The sequence below is a fragment of the Manis javanica genome, chromosome 8 (genome assembly GCF_040802235.1).
Source record: "Manis javanica isolate MJ-LG chromosome 8, MJ_LKY, whole genome shotgun sequence".
NCBI classification, from domain to species: Eukaryota; Metazoa; Chordata; class Mammalia; order Pholidota; family Manidae; genus Manis; species Manis javanica.
Genome location: NC_133163.1, coordinates 3,317,261 through 3,336,407, shown reverse-complemented (window position 1 = coordinate 3,336,407; position 19,147 = coordinate 3,317,261). Strand labels below are relative to the sequence as shown.

The following is a 19,147-nucleotide window of genomic DNA, read 5'->3' as shown; positions in this document are numbered from 1 at the left end:
CTTGAGGACACTGTGCTGAGTGAGGCCGAGGAATGAAATCTGGGTACTTCACTCATCTGCAAAAAGAACGCTCAATTGCTGGTGGGACAACGGCTCTCCTGCTGGGCCCCATCCATCCTAGGCCAGGGCCTTCGGAGTCTGGGAGCCAGAGCAATGGGGCGAGACAAGACCTGACTGTAGGGGGCTCGGCGGGCTCGGCTGCATGTGGCTCTCTGGAAAGAAGCCTCCCAGCACGGCGTGATCCCCCAGCTCGGAGCAGGGGGTTGAGGGGTGTGTTGATCACGTTGGCCACGCGGACTGCTTTTCCAGAGTCCTGAGTCTGCCCAAGACAGCTGCTGATGGGCATGGTCTCCCTGTACACAGGGAGCGCCAACCCCATCCACCATTCTTAAGATTCCTGAGGGCCTGCTCTGTGCCAGGGGAGAAAATGGCATCCTGACCATCCCCTAGTCACAGTGGCTTCACTGGGCAGGGGCATGGAGTGGGGGTGGGGGAAGAGAGGAGGGGAAACTCAGAAAGATTAAGTGACATGCCCAAGGTCACACAGCTGGTAGCATCAGAGCCATGGCTGGAAACCAGTCACCCTGACTGCAAAACTCAAACTTTCCTAAAACTTTGCTTCCCAACCAGAAGAGTGAATGTGTGTGCTTGGTGGGGGGACAGTGGAAGTGGGTGGGAGACGAGGCACAGGGTAGACAGGATCCGTCTCTAGAGCATCAGGCTTACTCAGACATTTGGGGTGGGAGGTGGGGAATTGAGTGAATGCAAAAAAACCTAACATTTTTATCGTTCAAACATCCCAGTATTAAAGGGACAGAGCACAACACTCATGTGGAGTTTTCAATAAACCAAGGGGTTTTGCACCGGCAGTGGGCCCCATCATCTGAGTTTATTGGCCTTCACAATTAAGGAAACAGTGGTGGAAAAGTTCGAGAAGGTTGTGCTCCACCTGCCACTTTTGGGAGAAAGCCCCACCCTGTTTTCTGGCATGCTTTGTGACGACTTGCCAAACAGGATGGGTCTCCTGGAGCAGATCGGCAAGGTGCCACTTGTAGCTGCCTCCCGAGTCCCCCAGGTTGGCAACATGAATGTCAGTCCCTCCACCCAGAGTCCTGCTACTCTGTTATCTCTGAGTCACAGAGCAGTGTGGGAGGGAGGCAGGCAGGGCAGGGTGCTGTGTGCCCACTTGACCGAAGGCAGAGCTGCAGGCTACAGAGGCCAGGGACCCACACAGCACAGAAGGAAAGGTGGAGAGGGGTTAAGGAGCCAGGCAGGGGCACTGTGGCCCCATCTCCTCGTGCTCCTCTGGGCTTGACCCTGATTCCAGCTGCCCAGCCATTGCCAGGCAGCTTCTCTCACCAGTCCCCATGGTGTGAGGGGGGCTCAGAGAGAGGGACAGCTATGCTCTGAGTCCCTGGAGGCTGGGATGCCTCGAGGTGACAGAGGCCAGGGGGGAAAGTCTGTGTGTGCCTCCCAGGCTGGGTCACTGCAGCCTCTGTCAGTCTGTCTGACACCCAGTGGGCTCAGCCACCCAGGGATAAGGGGGCCCAGGAGGTGCTCCTGAGAACATAGGCCTGGCAGATGCTCTCTGTGCTCAGGGGCTCTGGGCCCACAAGGGGAGTCTGAGCAGGTGGGGCTGCCACTCTCCTCCTTTCAACAGGAGCCTCTTGACTCTAACAAGGGATTTTGTTGTTACGGAGCTTCTGAGTTGGATTTCTTGTGGAGAGGGATTCTGCTACTAAGAGACATTTGGGGTCCCACCCCCACCCCACTCCCAAGAGGTGTTGAGTCATGAACCCCTGGGCCCTCACTGTTCCTCGTTGGGCCTCACTGGGGACGACACCCTGAGAGAGCTAGAAGAGCTTTGCACTGAGTCAAACAGACCCAGCAGAAAACCCAAAGTAATCGCAGCTTAGACAAGGGGAAAGTTTTCTTTCCTACTCAAGATGCGTGGAGGTGGCCAAGGTTTGTGTGGCAAGCAGTGTCCCAGTGTCAGGAGCCTGGGCTCCTTCTATACTGTGGCTCTGCCATGTGTAGTTTTAATTTCCAAGATCACCTCGTGGTACAAGATGGCTACTGAAGCTCCTGCCATTATATCTGCATTACAGCCAGAGGGAAGGAGAAAGGGCAGTAGGGTGGGCCTTGTCCTTTTAAGGACGTTTCCTGCTATCAAACACTCTATTTACACCCAGGCCAAAACTTAGTCACAGGGCTACATCTAAGTGGGAGGCTGGGAACCTTGATTCCAAGCAGGAAAAGCCCAGATAAAATATCAGGGGCTCTATTCCCTGAGCCACGCTGGAGGCGATGGGGGCAGGGACAGGACAGTGAGCAGTCTTTGCTACAGCCTTGAGGAGCTGCGTGCCCTTGGTTGGGCACGTCCCTTCCCCGCTGAGCAGCTGCCTGCACCTGTGAAACGGGGATATAGGAGCCCCAGCTCCAAGGCCCCTCCATGCCCTGGTGTTTTGTGACTCTAGCAGGGAGCCCAGGGAGGCCCAAACCAGGGATAGAAGCTGTTCTTGTTTAAAAGTTGCTTGTTCCAACGTTTTCCGAGTCATCTAAGACCCAATTACTGATTTTCAGCCTGCAAACTGACTGGCCCAGCCTGGAGGGTTGTTAGGGGATGAGCTGGAATGCGCCTGGAGTCCATGCGACAGGGAAGGGCAATGGCCCTGCAGACAGACAGGGCTGGGAGGATGGGGTGCGGGCTGGGAGGGGACGGCACCACCCTCCTGAGACAGGAGGGAGCTGAGGGCACAGCAGCCGCTGTCGGTGTTGGGGAGAGAGGACCAAAATTGGGTTTGCATGCTATGGGTGAGGGGCAGGAACAGGCTGTCACCACCAGGAGCTGAGATGGCTCTCTGGGGACAAGGCGGGGAGGAAAGGGACAGTGTGCTGCTTTTCCTCATAAGCCCTTCGACGGATTACTGTTTTCCTAAATGCATCCCATGTGCTACCCCGATAAAATACACAGGAGCTCTGAAGCCACTGCAGTAATGAAGCGCTGTGTGGCTGGCTGGGGTGGGGGGCCAGCGCACCCCTGTGGTGTGAGGAGAGCCATGGCTCCTGGGAGACCCCACTTGGCATTCTCACACCACTGAGGGGCTGGAGGGGAGACCTGGGTGGCCTAGCAGGAAGGTGCAGGGGCCCCCGGGAAGAGTAGGGGCTCTGCTATGTCCCAGGCCTGGGGGAGCAGGTGGCGTGGAGGTGTGAGAAATACCTGCAGAAGAGACAGATGGGTGGGAAGGGGGAGCTGGCTGGTTGGGGCACAGTGTGAACAAGGCATGGGGTATGGAAACCTTGGCTGGCAGGCAACAGGGACTAAGCTGTGTGAGGTTTGCAGGGGTGTGCTGTGGGGGGCGGGGGGCGGCCCAGGGGTCAGGTGGAGTTGAATGTGACCTCTGAGATACTGTGGAGAAATGGGCGCTGGCTGAGTTCTGCATTTGAGTCCACCCATCACCCCCAGGGGCCTGCAATGCCTACCCAGCCTTCTAAGATGGGTGGGAGAGCTGGGTCCCAAACCCCAGCCCCACAGTGGACTTGGGTTTTGTAGAAGGTTCCAGATGCTTAACTACCAGCTTCCAGCCCCACACCTTTGAAGTTCTTGGTGCTAGTCAAGGTCTTGGCTCTGCATTCCCAAGGCCACCAGGTTAATTCAGGGAGGGCCAGGCAGTGGGCCTGGGGCAGGCCACACCCCAGGATGGCACTCCCCAGAGTCATCTTTGGCACAGCCCTCAAGAGGTGCGGTTGTTCCCATTCCACAGACTGGAGCCTGGGGCCCTGGGATGTGTGGTGCAAGGGCTTTGCTCAGTCCCCAGTCCTGTGTGACATAGACCACCAGGTCCGAGGGTGGGACTGGGTGGGGGCGCCCAGCTTGCCAAGCCTGCTCCTGGGGATTTCCGCACAGCCTGAGGGGTGGGGTGGGGTGGAGATGTCTGGTTACATCAGTCCCACAGCCCCCGAGCCATGCAGGCCACCAGGAGTGAACTGGGAGCTGCAGATGAGGCCCACCCCTGGGTCACCAGGGCCCCTCCGCCCTCAGCCCAGAGCCCAGCGGCCTCCCTGAGCAGTGGCTTGGGCCAAGCCTGCCAGGCGTCCCCAGGAGACTGCCCCTGCTCTGAGAAGGGTGGGCACAGGCGAGCTCTGTGGGGCCTAATTTTCCTCATCCATAGATGACTCCTTCCTGGTGACCCCACAGGGCAGTGACAGGAGCCTCCAGGATGGGATTCGGCCCCCACAGGTGGCAGGACTCACATAGCCAGGGTGACAGGCTGGGAGATTCCGGAGTAGCTGCAAGATCCATGGGGAAGATGCCCCACGGCTCCAGGCCTTGCTCTGGGACTGCAGTCCTGGGGATGGACTGAGGGGCAGCTAGGGCCTCGGGAAGGACAGGCTGGGGTTCCCCGCACCCCCCATGGGCCCCAGCTCTGGGCAGCGTTCTTGGCCCAGAGTTCTTGCTCCGGGGTTCTGGAGTTTGGGACCCCAGGAGCTGGGTTTTGAGGTGCTGGTTTCTAGCGTCTGGCTCTGCAGCCCTCTAGCAACCTGGGAAAGAGATGAACGGAGTGGGCGGAGGGCACAGTCCCCAAAGTCCAGTAGAACCGAGGCGCTCAGGCAGCTGGCAGGTGGGAGTCAGAAGCTCCTCGTTTCAGAGAAGTGGGGTCTGAGGCCCAGGCCTTTGGAGATGGCCAGGAGTCTGTGCCAGAGCACCTCGGCTCTGGGCGGAGGTGAGGATGCCCAGCTTCGGCTCACGACGCCCACTCCCCTCCTCCACTGGCTGGGGGGGCTGAGTCCAGCCTCTCTGGCCTGGGAGCAGGGGGCCTTCCTTTCCTAGGGGGCCCCAGGCTGCTGTGCCCCTTCCCCGGGAGCTGGCTGCTCCCCACCCCGCTCCTGTCTCCTCCTCCGGAGGGACTGACTCCTGCCCAGACGCCCACTGCCTGCCAGGCCTGCTGGGAGCGCACAGGCCTGACCCCGCCCCCGCCCTCAAAGCTTCCTCTCGATTCTGGGCCGCCTGCCTGGAAGAAACTGAGGGCAGAGGGGCTCAGGGACGCCTCCTCGCTGGCCCCGCCCCTGAGGGCTGCAGGCTTTCTCCAGGGGTCTCCCTGGGGCTGCCAGGCCTGGAGTCATAGGATGGGGGGAGGCTGGCGGGGGTCCCAGCCGGAGGCCTGGCTGGGAGGGGGACCAGGGCCCCTCCTAGCGCTCCCTCCTGACACCCCGCACAGTGCTCCGCAGCCCACACCCAGGCGGGGAGGAGCCCTGGGGCCCAGAGGGGTTGGAGGGCTGCCTAGGAGGCCCTCACTGCCCGGGGAGGCCGCGGGCTGGGCCCTCGGCCCCTGCAGCTCCGCCTCAGGCTGCTCTGCCGGCAGCGTCTACATTCAGAAGGAAGGAGACCAAAAATGAGAGGTTGGGCCATTTTGTTCTGCCTGCGTGGAATTGTCCACAGGTGGTGTGTGTGTCAGCACAGTGTCTAAGCGTATGCCTGTGTGTGGGCTGAGTGTGTTGAGTGACAATCGCATAGGGGTGTATGTGTGCGTACGTGGTGGGGGTGGGGGGTGGCTGGGAGGTTTCCTTAAGTGATAAGACTCTCTCTCACACACGTGGCTTTTGGGATATCCAGGGCAGACTTCCTGCCCCAAGCATCCCCCTGGCCCCCATCAGCTGGTCTGAAATCCCTCCGTTTGAGCATCTCCAGGCGGAGCCACACATCCCCTGAGGTGGAGGACCCCACCTGAGCCTGGAAAACAGCTCCTCCAGCAGAGCCCTGTGTTCGCCACTCAGCCTGAGTAGCAGTTTCCTCACCTGTAAGTCGGGGGGGTCACCTGCTCCCACCTCACAGGAATTCACAGCCCACCTGCTGCACGGATGGCACCAAGCTGGCCTACCAGTGCCTCATGTGAGGCCCTTGTGGTTGGGGAGGCTCCTCTCTCTCACCCTGTTGCTCCTTCCTTGGGAAGTGCACCCCCAGCAGGGGGGGGTGGCGCTCTGTCCTGCCAGGATGACTGTCACTAGCTGGAGAAGGAGGGAGAGGGTTTCCTTGCCAGGATGTGTCCCCTCCCAAGGTGTCCCTGTGTCTGTTACTTTGCGCCCCCTCTCCCCTCCTTCCCTTTTGTGCCTTCCTTCTCAGTCCCTGTGAGCCACTGGAGGCCTGGCCCCTGTCTGCCTCTCTAAGCTGTGTCCCAGTGTCAGGGCAGTGATCAGGGCTCCCCACTGGACGGACAGATGGAGGACCCCACCCAGCACCCAGCACCCAGATGTATCAGCCCACTCACGTTCACCCGCTCCTGTTCTGACACTCACCCAAGAGGCAAGGAAGCGGAGGCCCGAGGGGAAGGCCTTGCCCAGGGCCCAGGCTACATCTGATGTCCCCGCGCCTGAGCGCTTCGCCTTCCTGCCTCCTTGCGGCACACGGAGGGCTCCTTCTTCCTTAAACAGCACAAGGAGTGCATTTGTGGCTGCATTGGTATGAAGACGAGTATAATAATCATATATATGAAAACATTTTCTTTACCCTAACATGAAGAAGAAAATTCTCTGATTTTAAACAAAATTGAAATATTTTATGGGGCCCTGAAAGTTCTGTGGCCTCAGGTACTATGTTCACTCTGTCTCAAGAGAGTCAGCCTGGCAGGGTCCTTGCATCCCAAGCTGACCTACTGGGCTTTGAACTGGGGTCTTCTGTAACACCCCCCACACCGCCCCCCAGTACCTCCACCACTCCCCGCGGCTGCCACTCTGGGGAAGGACCGCGTGAACTGTTGCTGATTTTTGGCCTTTCTTAATAGCCATCCTGTGGCTCTGAACATCTTGTTTCTGACTGCTTATAACAACAATAATAAAGAATAACAAGAGTCCTCACAAAGCCCCTGACGTTCTTCAAGCCCTTTCACCTCTGGTGTCTGACCCCCCCAACAATCCAGGGAAGGGCAAGAATAACCACTGTCACCCCCACTTTACAGCTGGGACAACAAGGACACAGCGCACCCAGCTACTAGGGGCAGAGACCCAGGCTCTGTGCTTATCCTCCCCCTGCAGTCTAGGGGAGCTCGCGGCAAGTGGGGGCGTGGCTTGGAACTGAACCTGGAGGTGGGAAGCACTAGGTAAGGTGGGAATATTGGAGTTCAAAGGGCAGGAGCGTGCAGATGAAGGGGAGGAGTGGGGTGGTGGAAGCAGGCGAGGGAGAGACACCTTCTGGATGCCCACAGGAGAGGAAGAGCCCGCAGCAGCCTTCTAGAAGGATCTGAACTGGGGCAGGGGGAGTTAAAAGGGACCCAGGAGATATCTGGGGGGCACAACCACAGGGAACATGGAGGCAAATGGGAGGGAGTGCCAGAGATGTTTCCTAGATGTTAGCGTTCAGAGGATCCGGCAGCTGGACAAACCACAGCGCATGTGGGTGATTAAACAATGGCAACAGCACAGCGGAAGCTTTCTCAACCCAGTTGCACTTACTCTGCACTGAGCCACTGCACGCCCTCTGTAAAGCACATGGGCAGAAAATTAAAGGATGCTACCAACCCTTTCCAAAACTTACCCATCCTTGCCAGTGAAGTGGGTACACTTCCAAGGAGCTCCTGGAACCTTGAAGCCCCTCCTCCCAGCCCAGCGTGGGCTGGGACCCCCTCAGAGGGGCTGCCTCCCGCTCTGCCTCTCTCAGAGTCTCCAGCCAGCTTCCCCAGCCTCTCTGTACCTACTGGGGAGGTCAATGTGGGTCCTTTAATTGAACAGTACACAGAACTCTGAAATGTGAGTGCAAACAGTCACTGTGTCTATGAACATGTTTTGAAAAGATTTGTTAGAAGCAATTTAGTTTGAAAAATTGCTATTGATACAGGTATAGGTGCCATAATTATAAAGACTGGGAGGAAAATGTAAAATCTTAGAAGGATCCTGCCCAGAAATCTTCTTCCAAGCTCCCCTCTGGGCCTGTGCACAGGGCTGCTCAGGGCACAACAGCTGGGCTCCCAGCAGGGCCAGCCCCCAAACGGAAGTCAGTCCTTTTATAACCTAATCTCAGAAGGGCCGATCCTATCACTTCAGCTCTTCTCTGGTTGCTAGAAGTCATTACTTCCAGGCCACACCAAAGGGGCGGGGATCATACCAGGAGGGATCCTGGGGGCCTTGGTGGCTGCTTACCCCAACCTCCCAGGGACGCCCAAGGAGTTGGGTAAGAAAGGGCTCTTCTCCCTAGGATCACACATACTCATAATAGCACTGACTCTGGGCCAGTGATGCCGGGGTTCTTGTTTGCAGAGTCGAAGAATGAACTTAGCAAACAGTCAATAGTAGGAGAGCCAGGGAGACTTTTATTAAGAGATACAGTGAGAGGACAGACAGAGCTCCTGGCGCGTTGTCTAGGGCATTTATAGGCAGTTGAGGACTTTTGGGAACTGAGGGCTTAGGGGGTGGACTTGTACCAACCACCCTGCCCCCAGGGTGGGCTGGGTTGTCCTCTGTTTGCTAGGGCTGTTCACAGTGAAGTCATGGGTTATGCTGAGATACCCTTGGGGAACACTCAAACATTCCAGGCCAGGTTGCTCCTGGCCTTTTGACGTTTGATCTCACTGAAGATGTCTATACTCCTAGTCTGGTATCTTTACCCAGGAGAATTAGTGTGACCCTGACTTTGCATAATGCTGAACACAGAGTTTTGATAGGGACTTTACATTGTTACATTGCTTTCACTGTAAATATCCTGCCTTGCTTTTTCAGGAGGCCCTCACCCTACTCTGTCTAAGCCCATGGTCCCTGTCTCACCAGGCACCATTCCAAGAACCTTATATGGACCCCTTCCTACCACCCTACCATTTCATGGGGCACAGACGGAAAGTTATTTGTTCTCAAATCCCACAGCTAATGAGAGCTGGAGCCGGCTGGGATCCAAAGGCGCGCGGGCTTGAGCCCACAGAGGAAGTTTGCTTGGGCGTGGCATGGCATGGCCTGGAGTGGAGCCTGCAAGATGTCAGCAGTAAGCCCCTGGGGGGAGCCACTATTTGGGTCTGTAGTTTAGGAAGCCATGGGGTCAGAACTGGCACTCTGGGTGCCCTCAGCCAGGGGTGGGCTGGGGAGGTCACCACCCGGAAGAGGGGGTGCAGCCAGGACTGAGGAGGACTGTCCCAGGAGGGCCAGGAGGAGACACTGTGGCCTCCCCCTCAGTGGAGTGGTTGGGGAGGTGGACCAGAAGGCGGAGTGAGGGCAGGGGGGCCACCCCTGGGAGCAGTCTGCCTGTGGAAAGGCAGAAGGGGCAGCACTGCTGATGAGGGGGAGTGGGGACAAGCGCTGAGGAGGGGGTTGGATACTCTGTTTGGAGTGGGTAAGTGGGGGGTGTCACCCGGGGGCCTGGCTCCGGCCACACCCTTGGCCTTCCCACAGGCCTGCTGCCCCAGACCCCGCCCAGGCTGACTCTCCGGGATGTGGCCTCCAGGTCCCCAGCCCAGAGGCAAGGAGTCAGGAGTGTGTCACAGGTGCCCCACCCAGAGGCGGTGCCCCCTCCCCACCGGTCCAACCCCTTTGCCTGGCATCCTGCTGGCTGTCCTCTGCCCTCAGTCCCTACTGCTCTGGGAGTTGGAGCTTTTCATGCAGCAACCCATCCCCTTAACCTGAGCTGTCCCAGTGCCAGGCACTCCCCCACCAGGAAGCCCATTGGCGAATCTTAGACCGTTTGAGCATGCAGATGAGGGATTTGTGCAGCTGCCAGAATCCACCCCCACACCGCAGCCCAGTCCCCCCGCCGATACTTGGTTTCTCTCTAGAACCAGCTTATGGGCGCTCACCCGGCGCCACAGACGCTGCAAGGCTGGTCCCCCTCTCCAGCGGCCCTTCTAGCCCTTCCTGACTGGCCTCAAATTCTCCCCAGCCAACGCTGGACGACATCCTTGCTGCTCCTTGATTCCCTCTCCCGGCGAGGCCTCCACCGACCCGTGGGCAGATGGAATCCCGTGTGCTGGGCTCTCACAACGGACTTTGCCCACGGTAGGCCTGGCCTTCCCTTTGTAGCCCCTGGATCCTGGCCCACCTCTGCGCCTTTGCCCAAGCTGGTCCCCTGCCCACCATGCAACCCTCCTTTCTCCAAACGTCCAGATCTTTCCCATCCTTCAAGGCTCAGCCCAATGCCTGCTTGCTGAGCTGGAAAAAGTGAACTGGTCTCTCTGGGCCTCAGTTTCCCCAACTGTAACATGAAGCAGAACAGTCCTGTGTCGGGGGCGGTTGGGGGGCGCTGGGAGCACAAGACGGCCAGGAGGGGAGCCAGGCGCCCCTGGGCCTCAGGCCCTCCTGGCCCATCCCCCAAGCCACGATGCCCCTCATCCCGGCCGGGTGCTGTCTAAGCCTTGCCAGGGGGTGACGCGCTGCTGCAGCCCAGCCTGGCCCCCCGCACCAGCCAAGGCCCCAGACACACGGCCCGAGAGGCCCCGCGAGAGAACATCTGCGCGGACCTGCCGGGAAAGGAGGGCGGGGCGAGATCCGAGCGGCCTGGCCCCGCCCCTCCCTCGCCGCCTGGGCGGGGCTGGGGCGGGGCGGCCGCTTCCGGAGGCTCCCCCTGGGCGGTCGGCGGCTCGGGAGGGCCCGCCGGGCCCCGCCTGACCTCGGCTTCCGCCTCCGTGAAATGGGGCGATGGCTCCGCCTCCGAGCCTTCCGGGGGGCGTTTTATTGCCCAGCAAGCACTAAAGCAGGCCCTGGAAACCCAGGAGAGACACGTTTCTGTGGCCTGCCCTCCAGCCCCAGCGATGCCCCGCCGCTGCCGGAGCCGCCTGGGGAGCTCAGGGCCGCGACCTCGGGAGGCGCCAGCATCATTACCCCTTTTTTCAGCCGCGGAAAGGGAGGCACAGGGGTTCTCAGTGGCCTCCCAGGTCTCAGCAGGTGGGGTGCAGTCGAGGTTTAAACCCGAACCTCAATGTCCTCATCCAGCCGCCGGCCCAGGTTTTTTCTAGTTTTTATTCCTCGGTAAGGACGCGCCGCCATCGTGTCACCTGCCCCAGCCCGGCCTGGGGGCAGCACCGCGTACCGCCACGCAGCCGGGTCCCAGCGGCTCGCTCCCACTCCCCCGGGGCTTGCGGGGGGTGGCCCCGCGCGTGGACGCGGTCTGCGGCCTTCGGGCTCTGCGCCCCCGGGGACCCCCGGTGAGCGGCCCCCAGCCCGCTGTTCCGCCTGAGATGAGGGAGAACTGCGAGTTCTGCCCGCGCCTGATGGGGGCGCCCAATCCGATGTCCGCTCGCGCGTGGCCTCGCCTCGCAGACTCCCCCGCAGCCGAGCTCCCCACTCCGCGCGCGCTCGAGCTCCCCGTTTGCCCCAGCCGACCCAGGCTTTGGGCGGGGAGGGATTGTCGGCCCGTTTTGTGCGTGGCAATGGGCTTGGGAAGTGCCTTGGCCAGGGATCGGACTCTTCCCGCGCCCTCCCTGTGCACGTGGACGCCCTCCTCGCTTTGGAGGCTCACCCCGCCTAGCAAGCCGCCTCTCCACCTCGTGACCCAGCCCCAAGCCCTGGGGTAGGGTCCTCTGTTCGGGGGCCCCGGGATGCCCCCTGGGGAGGGCACACACGTGTCCTCTTCTTCCTCCAGCTCTGCAGCCCTGCTGCCTGGGCTGGACCACCATAGGGCCTGGAGGAAGGCCATCCAGCAGCCCCCGTGTTCCCGCCTGCAGAGGCCGGGGGCCTAGTGACTCGGAGCTCTCCTGGGGCCTGAGGGCCGTTCCCACCTCTCTGAGTTCTGCCTGAGGGGGTCCTCTGCCCAGCTTTCACCTTCTCCTTTTTCCGGCAAGGGCACCCTGGTTTTCCGGGGGTACCTGCACCCACCACTCTGCAGGCAGATGGTATGGTGGGTGGCACCCCATTCTACTAGCTGTAGGTCTGGAATTCCCCATCTGGAGAAGGGCACTCAGCCCAGCAGGTAGGGAGGGGGCTGGCACTGTCAGGGCCGCCTCAGACAGGATCTCATCCAAGGTGGTAGAAAAGTGAGGTTGAGAGGCAAAAAACATGGTCCCAGTGCTACAGAGCCCTGGGTTCAGGCGGCTCTGTGCCTGGGACCACACTGGACCTGCCTGCTTGGCTTTTTGGCTTCAGGCTGTTTGCAGTGGTCAAGTCCCCACAGACTCTGAGCACCCTCCGGACTAAGATCAGCTGTTCCCCCGAAGCCAGAGAGGTGGGTGGGTGTTGCTGTCCCCTCCTCTATTCATTCGCTCAGCACCTGCTCTCCTAGACAGCACTGGGGAGTGTCCTGAACGACCCGCAGAGCCCCGCCCCATCGGGCTCACCGCCTGAGACCCAGGAGGGATCTGTGCCACAGCGCTGTGGGGAGGGGGCAAGGTACAGGGAGAGTCCCTGAGGAGGAGACACTGACTGACTTGTAGGGTGAGTTGGGACCTGACTAGTGAAGGGGCCGGAGGCTGAGCAAAAGAAAGTGCTCGGAGCAGTTGGCTTGGAGACTGGAAAGGACTCCCAACTCCTTTGAAGAAACAATGGGGTGGGGGCGGGGAGCAGAGCTGCCGTGGAGCATTGTGGGCCCCACGCAGGCCTTTGGACTGCAGCCCAGCAGCCCGGAGGAACCACGGATGGATTTTAAGCGGGGGTGTATATTAGGATTTAGTGGATCCCTCTGGCCTCAGTGCCTCCCAGGGTTCTGCCAGCTTGGGAAGAAAAGAATCCCTTGCCCCATCATGCAAGAGGCCGATGTTGCCCCCTCACCCTGGTGTGGCCTGGTGGGGGGAGGAGGAACCGGTGAGGGAGACTGGTGGGATGCCCGTTTTTGCAGTAGGATCACGGCCGTGCTGGGCTGGATGGGACAAAGAGCTCGGTTCTATCTGCACCACTTGGAGAAGGCTTTCCAGGAGAGCCCCCAGGCTGCAGATGAGTAGGAATAATCAGGGAGGCAGGCCAGGAGGCGGGCGGGGAGCAGGGGGGGAGGGCCAGAGAGAGGGAACAGCATGTGAAGAGGCACAGAGGCAGGACAGAGCACAGTGCCCAGGAAAGCCCTCAATCAGAACTAGAGTGTGAAGAATTTGGGGTCTGTCTGTCCATCTGTCGGAGTCTCTCTGAGGCTGCTAAAGTGCAGGCAAGGAGCAGAGAGACAGGCCCCCACATTTGGGTGGACTGGTAGTTAAAAAGAGGGTGGGGAGGGGAGGGGGCAGGGAAGGCCGCATCAAACCCAAGCTGTCAGGTGGTGGAGGGTTAGCTGGTAGATGGAGGGGAAGTTAAAAATGGAGAATAAACCCTGTGTGTATCTCTGCTTCCTCTGGAAACTTCTTAAAACTGATGGCAAAGAATAAAAAAGGCATAAACGCAAGAGAGAGAAGATGGCTGGATGGGAGGTCCAGCCCATTTTAGGAAGATAGAAACTGAAGGGACTCAGCAGAGAGAAGGGAGCAGCCAACATGTGCCCCCTAGGATGCTGGAGAAAAGCACCCATGTGCTGGCAGCAACTGATGGGACTAGGTCTGGGCACTGTGCTAGGGCCAGTGTGGGGTCAAATGATAACCTGTGTGGCAGGCAGCTCCTAAGGTAGCCCCAACAATTTCCTGCACCCAGGATGTTAATGCCCTGTGTCACCCTTCCACTCGAGTGTAGGCAGCATCTGTGACTTGCTTCCACCTAATAGAATACTATGCAGGTGATGGGATGTCCCACCTCTGTCTAAGCAGAGTGGCCTGAGGGCTCCTTGCTGGCTGGATGCAGTAAGCAGCCGTACTGGGGAAGCCCATGTGGCAAGAGACTGTGGGTGGCCCCCAGCTGACAGCCAGCAAGAAGCCAGGGCCCTTGGTCACAGCCACAAGGACATAAATTCTGCTGGAAAATGAATTTGGTTGCAGGTTATTCCCCCAGCTGACCTTCCAGATGAGCATTCAGTGGGTGACACCTTAATTGCACAGGTATGGTGGTTAGTTAGCAGAGGACCAGCTCAGCCAGACTCCTAACCCCTGGGAACTGGAAACTAATAAATGAATGTTGTTTTATGCTGCTAAGCCTGTGGTAATTTGTTACACAGCATAGAAAACTAACATACTCCCCAGCTCCCCCAGAGGTGCTCAGCCAGCGACTGCAGCTTCCCAGCCCCTCCTGCCCTGCTCCAGAATGACAGGAACCAAACATGGAGCCCCAGGTAGAAGACTGGTGAGATCGTCTATGGAGAGCCAATGGCATCACCCAGCAGAAGATTCCTGAGCACCCACTGTCTGTCCCTTGCTGGAGAGGCCATGTGACTTGCTCCAGTGAATGGAAGGGTGGAAGTGACATGTTGCATTTCTGAGTGAAAACTTGAAGTCATCCTGTGGCCCCACCTTTCCTCTTCCTCTCTGCCACAAGAGTAAGTCCCGGATGGAGGCAGGCCCTTCATCCTAGGTCCCAGAATGAAGAGGACATGTGGGTCAGAGCTGCAGTGACCTGTAGACACCACATAACATGAGTGAGAGACAAACCTTTGCTGTTGTGTGCCCATGAGATTTGGGGGCTGTTTGTTACTGCAGTATACCTTAGCAGAGCTGACTGATACACCCAACAGAAAAGCTGGCTGGATGCCTGATAACCCAACAGGGAACCCTTCTGCATGTAGAGGTTCCAGATGGCTTGTCTGCACTCCACCGTAGTGTGAGTGGCAGCCAAGGATTGCCAGGGTGGTCTCTAGCAAAATGAGGGAGGAAGCCAGGCATTAGAGAAAAACCCCCCAGTAGGAAGGACAGAGGCCAAATGAAGGGAGGAAAGGCAGTGGGATGAAAAGAGAGGATTCAGGGAACAGAAGATGTCAAAATAAATCCTAATTACTTAGAAAGGACATTAACCCAGAATGATATTTGTTTTAGTGGCACAAAGAGCTTGTGGAAATTTAAAAGATGGCTGTCAAAATAAAGGGTGGAGGAAAAAGGGAAATCCCCTGAAGAGTAGCCCTAAATGACAAAGAAAAAGTTAAAAAGACAATAAAATTCAAGGACGATCCTGGGAGTGCTAAAGTGTAAGTCCAAGAGACCTAGAGGGAGAGGCCTGTGGGGCACGTCTCCAAGATGCAGAGGCCCACCCTGCACAACAGCCTCAAACAGACCTACCACAAGCACAGCACGGTGATTTGGCAGAGTCCAGAGAGGTTGTGGGCTTCTCTGCAGCAATGGAAGCTAGAAAGCAATGGCGAAATGCCTTCAAAATGTTGGTGCAATGATTTTCAACTTGAGATTCCATACTTAGCCTAGGTATACCTATCACCGGGCATGAGGTTGGAGGAAGACCTTTTCAGGGGTGCAAGGATTATGCACATCAATCTTCCATGCATCGCTTCTCAGGTAGATGCTGGAGGATGTTCTCTAGCAAAATGAGGGAGGAAGCCATGAAAGAGAAAGACATGGGATCCAGGAGACAGGATCCAGCCAAGAGAGATGCAAAGAGGAAACCCAGGTCAACAGTAGCCGTGCTGCAGGCCCAGGCAGCGGCCAGGATGGATTGTTGCAGGAGGGCGGCTTCTAGGAGGGAATTCAGTGGGGCAGTGGTCAGGACAGATTCTACGATGCAGAGGAGATAGTACTGAGGGACTGTTGGGGCCATGGGGAGACCTAGAGATGTGTACAAAGAAGGCTGTTAGTTATCTATTGCCACATAGCAAATTGCCACACATTTACCTTACAGTTCCTATGAGCCAGAGGTCTGGACATGACTTATCTGGGTCCTCTGCTTAGGATCTCACAGGGCAACATTCAAGTGCTTGCTGGGACGGCAGTCACAGCTGAGGCTCGCCTGGGGAAGGATCCACTTCCAAGCTCGCCAAAGTTGTTGAGGAAATCCAGTTCCTTGCTATGTAGGACTGAGGGCTTCAGCTTCTTGCTGACTACTGACCAGTGGCTGCCTTCAGTTCCCAGAGGCCATCTGCGGGCCCCTCAACAGAGCAGCCTGCAACGTGACAGCTTGCTTCTTCCAAGCCAATAAGTGAGCAAGAGACTCCAGCAGGACGGGCGCTGCCATTTTACATCACGTGGTGACATATATCCTTTGCCATTTCTGTTAGTTAGAATGAGTCATAGGTCATGCTCCAACTCAGGGGAGGGGACGCAGAAGGGTGCACACACCAGGTGGCGGGGATCTTTGGGAGCCACTTTTGAAGCAGCCTAAACAAAGCTAATTATGAACTTCATGAAACACTAAAAGATAAACCGAAAGGAAATAAAACCATAGTGCATTACTTGGCTCAGCAGCAAACAATGTTTCTATAATCATTATGCTGAAACAAGTAAATATTGGTTTAAGCAAAAATTGTCCCACACTGGTACTGGGAGGTGACCCGGGAGGGCATGGTGAGTGGGTATGCTGCAGGAGGCTAAGAAAGCTAAATCATTGGCATCCATAAAAGGAAGTCAATAGATAAGGGCTCAAATGGGTAAATCAAGGAACAGCAGTGCAAACGTGTTATTTATAACCATGGAGATAAAATCCAGAAGAAGCAGCCAAAAGAGTTGAATATGGTGGTTTCAGGGGTGCGTTGGGAATGGGACAATGGGGGAAGGGCTGCTGCCTCTCACTACAGACCTATCTTTTTAAATTCTGTGTATATCATGCGTGTATACTTTGAACTCTGGCATTACTTAGATAAAAATACACATTAATTAATAGAGAAAGGATCAGGGGGAGGGGAAACTTGCCCAAGAGTGTAGAGTCAAGCCCCAGGGATGCTGAGCCATCACTCTCCTCACCCTGGGGGAAGGGGCTCAGCAGATTCAGGGGGTAATGGTGGGTAGCCTGGGCGCACCCCACTGCTGCATGCCCTGGGAGCACAGTAACCTGAGCTTCCAGGGAGAATGGCACTGCTGGGAAGCCTAGAGCTGAGGGACTGGGAGGCTGGGGGAGATGGTTGGGGGGTGATCGGGGTCCCTCCTGCTGGGTGCAGAAGGGCCCACAGGCTCGGCAGGAGAGGCCTCACCCCAGGGAGCCCCTTCCCCATCTCTCCACAGACATATCAGGGGAAGATTCGGAAGCCTCTGAGGAGGTTTGTTTTGTTTTTAATTCAATAGATTCTGTATTATTTGTTTTTACCTAAATAATAAACATTTCTGGTAAAAACACTGGGAAGGCACCGCCGTCTTGGAAGAGCGCATCTGAGAGTGGCGGCTGCTCCTGGCTGTCTGGCCGCCCCAGGGCCCTGTCCCCTGCTGGTGTCAGTCTCCCTCCCACACAAAGGCCCCCCGAGCTCTGACCCCATGTCTGTGCCCTGCCGTGTTCACCCAGCCACCTGTCCAGGCACACTTTCCATGTCAAGACCCCCAGAGAGCCTCTTCCTCCTTTTCCAGGCCCCTGTGCCGGAGAACCCCGTTTGTGCACCCTGTCCCCAGTGGTGGGTGTTGAAGGTGGCTGTAGGAATTTGCTCTTATTAACTCAGCTGCAGGTGGGACACCTCTGCACACCCTATTTGGCCCTGGGAGTCTGGGTCTGGCCGGGACACTGTCCCAGGCCAGAGTCCCAGGCCCAGCAGTGTGGCCTGAACATCTGAGAAGGGTTGGGGAAAAGGAGGTGGGGCAAAGGAATGGTGGGGAGGTGCAGGGGGATAAAGAGAGTTCTGGGGGTGCCTCAGTGCCTGGCAACCCGTAAGAATGCAGGCTGAGTGTGGGGCTTCCCACCTGCCACTGCAGGGCTGGGCTCTGGCTCAGGCCCAGCCTGGAGCGTGGTGGCCGGACGGCGATGCTGGCTTAGTCGCTCACTCCCTTCATATTCTTCAGAGTGGCCTTGGGCAGCTTGCTTAACCTCCCTGGGCCTCGGTTTCCACACCTGTAAAGCGGATGTGACCCATTGGAGTAGACACAGGAGACAGCAGGGGAGGGCAGAGAGCGGCTGGGCCCTCCCGGAGGGGGGGCAGTGAGACTGGTCCGTGAAGGGAAGTCCTCATAAATGCCAAGGGAAGGAGGTGTGTGCCAGAATTTTGGTCAGAACTGGCCACTCCTGGGGCTCCAGTCCCTCCTGTGGCAGGGCTGGCATGCCTGGTGTCCAAGCTTCAGTTTCCTCAGCCAAATAGTGGAAACGACAGCCCCCAACCCGGAGGGACACAGTTGTCAGGCGTGACCCTGACTTGTCCCCGCCCGCACACCCAGGAGTCCCCGCAGCCCTGGGAGGGGTAAAGCCAAGTCACCCCTTCTCCTGTTCCCGGGGATGGTTTGGCCAAGTTCCACCTGCTGTTCTACTGGGGAGCCTGATTTTGGCACAGGTCTATTTCCAGAGACAAGGAGTGTCACTATGTCCATGGCCCTGGGGGGTGTCTGGACTCCTTTCTGGGCCCTGGTCTCCTCCGATCATGGCTTGGGACCTAGAAGGGAAGTTCTGGGCTCGGGGATCATGGAGAAAGGGCTGTTGAACAGTGAAGGTTGGGTTGGCACCAGGCTTTCTGTGGCCCTAAAAGGAGGGCAGAATGAGGCACAGTGTAGGGCTTGGGAGCAGACAGCAGACACCCACCTAGGGACATTTGGGGGTCCCACCTGCCTGGTCCGAGGTTTCTGGGGCAAAGTGGATGTCTCTTTCTAGGCATGGACCTCAGCCTCCACTCCCACCCTGAGCAAAGCCAGGTCTGCTGAGTCCTGATGCAGACCCCCACTTGTCCCAGACCAGCATCGCAGGGTGCTCCAGGCCCCCCTGGGCACGTACTGCTGAGCTGGCTCTTCCCCTGCAGCTGCAGGAAGGGTTACGTTTTATCCGGCACCCTGTATGCACAACATATTCAGTGACAGAAGTGACACAGAGCTTTGGGAACACAGCTTGCCCTTACAAAAAACTATAGGCCAGTCTATCTCGTTTCATTTTTAAAATGCCGGTGGCTTTATTCATAATTGTCCCAAATTGGTAACAACCCAGTCATCCATCAGCTGATGAGTCGATAAACAATGGTGATACATTCATAAAGAGGAACGCTGCTTTGCGCCGAAAATGAACAAACTGCTAACACACACAGCACCAGATATGCATTTCACAGATGTACGGTGAGTAAAGCAATCCTCATACAACTACGAACTGTATGATTCCATTTAAGTGAAGTTCTAGAAAAGGCAAAGTTACCCTAGGGCGACAGAAAGTGGATCAGAGGTTGCCTGGGGCCAGAGGACTGTCGGAGAAGAACTAAGGAACATTCGGGAGGGATGGAAATGTTCTACATCATGATTAATGCTTACATTTGTCAAACTTTCTAGAAGTATATAGATAAAATGAGTGCATC

General features: G+C 57.5%; 1 long non-coding RNA gene across 2 annotated transcripts; it reads left to right on the top strand.

The window, feature by feature from the left end:
- The first annotated feature begins 4,780 nt into the window (after nucleotides 1-4,780).
- On the top strand, nucleotides 4,781-6,850 carry LOC108395567 (uncharacterized). 2 transcript variants are annotated; one of them, XR_012133644.1, is made up of 3 exons: nucleotides 4,781-5,400; nucleotides 5,615-5,798; nucleotides 6,122-6,850. It is a non-coding gene; the product is annotated as an uncharacterized lncRNA (long non-coding RNA). The 2 variants fall into 2 exon arrangements; XR_001852701.3 differs by having other exon boundaries at nucleotides 4,804-5,400; nucleotides 5,690-5,798.
- Nucleotides 6,851-19,147: the final 12,297 nt, after the last annotated feature.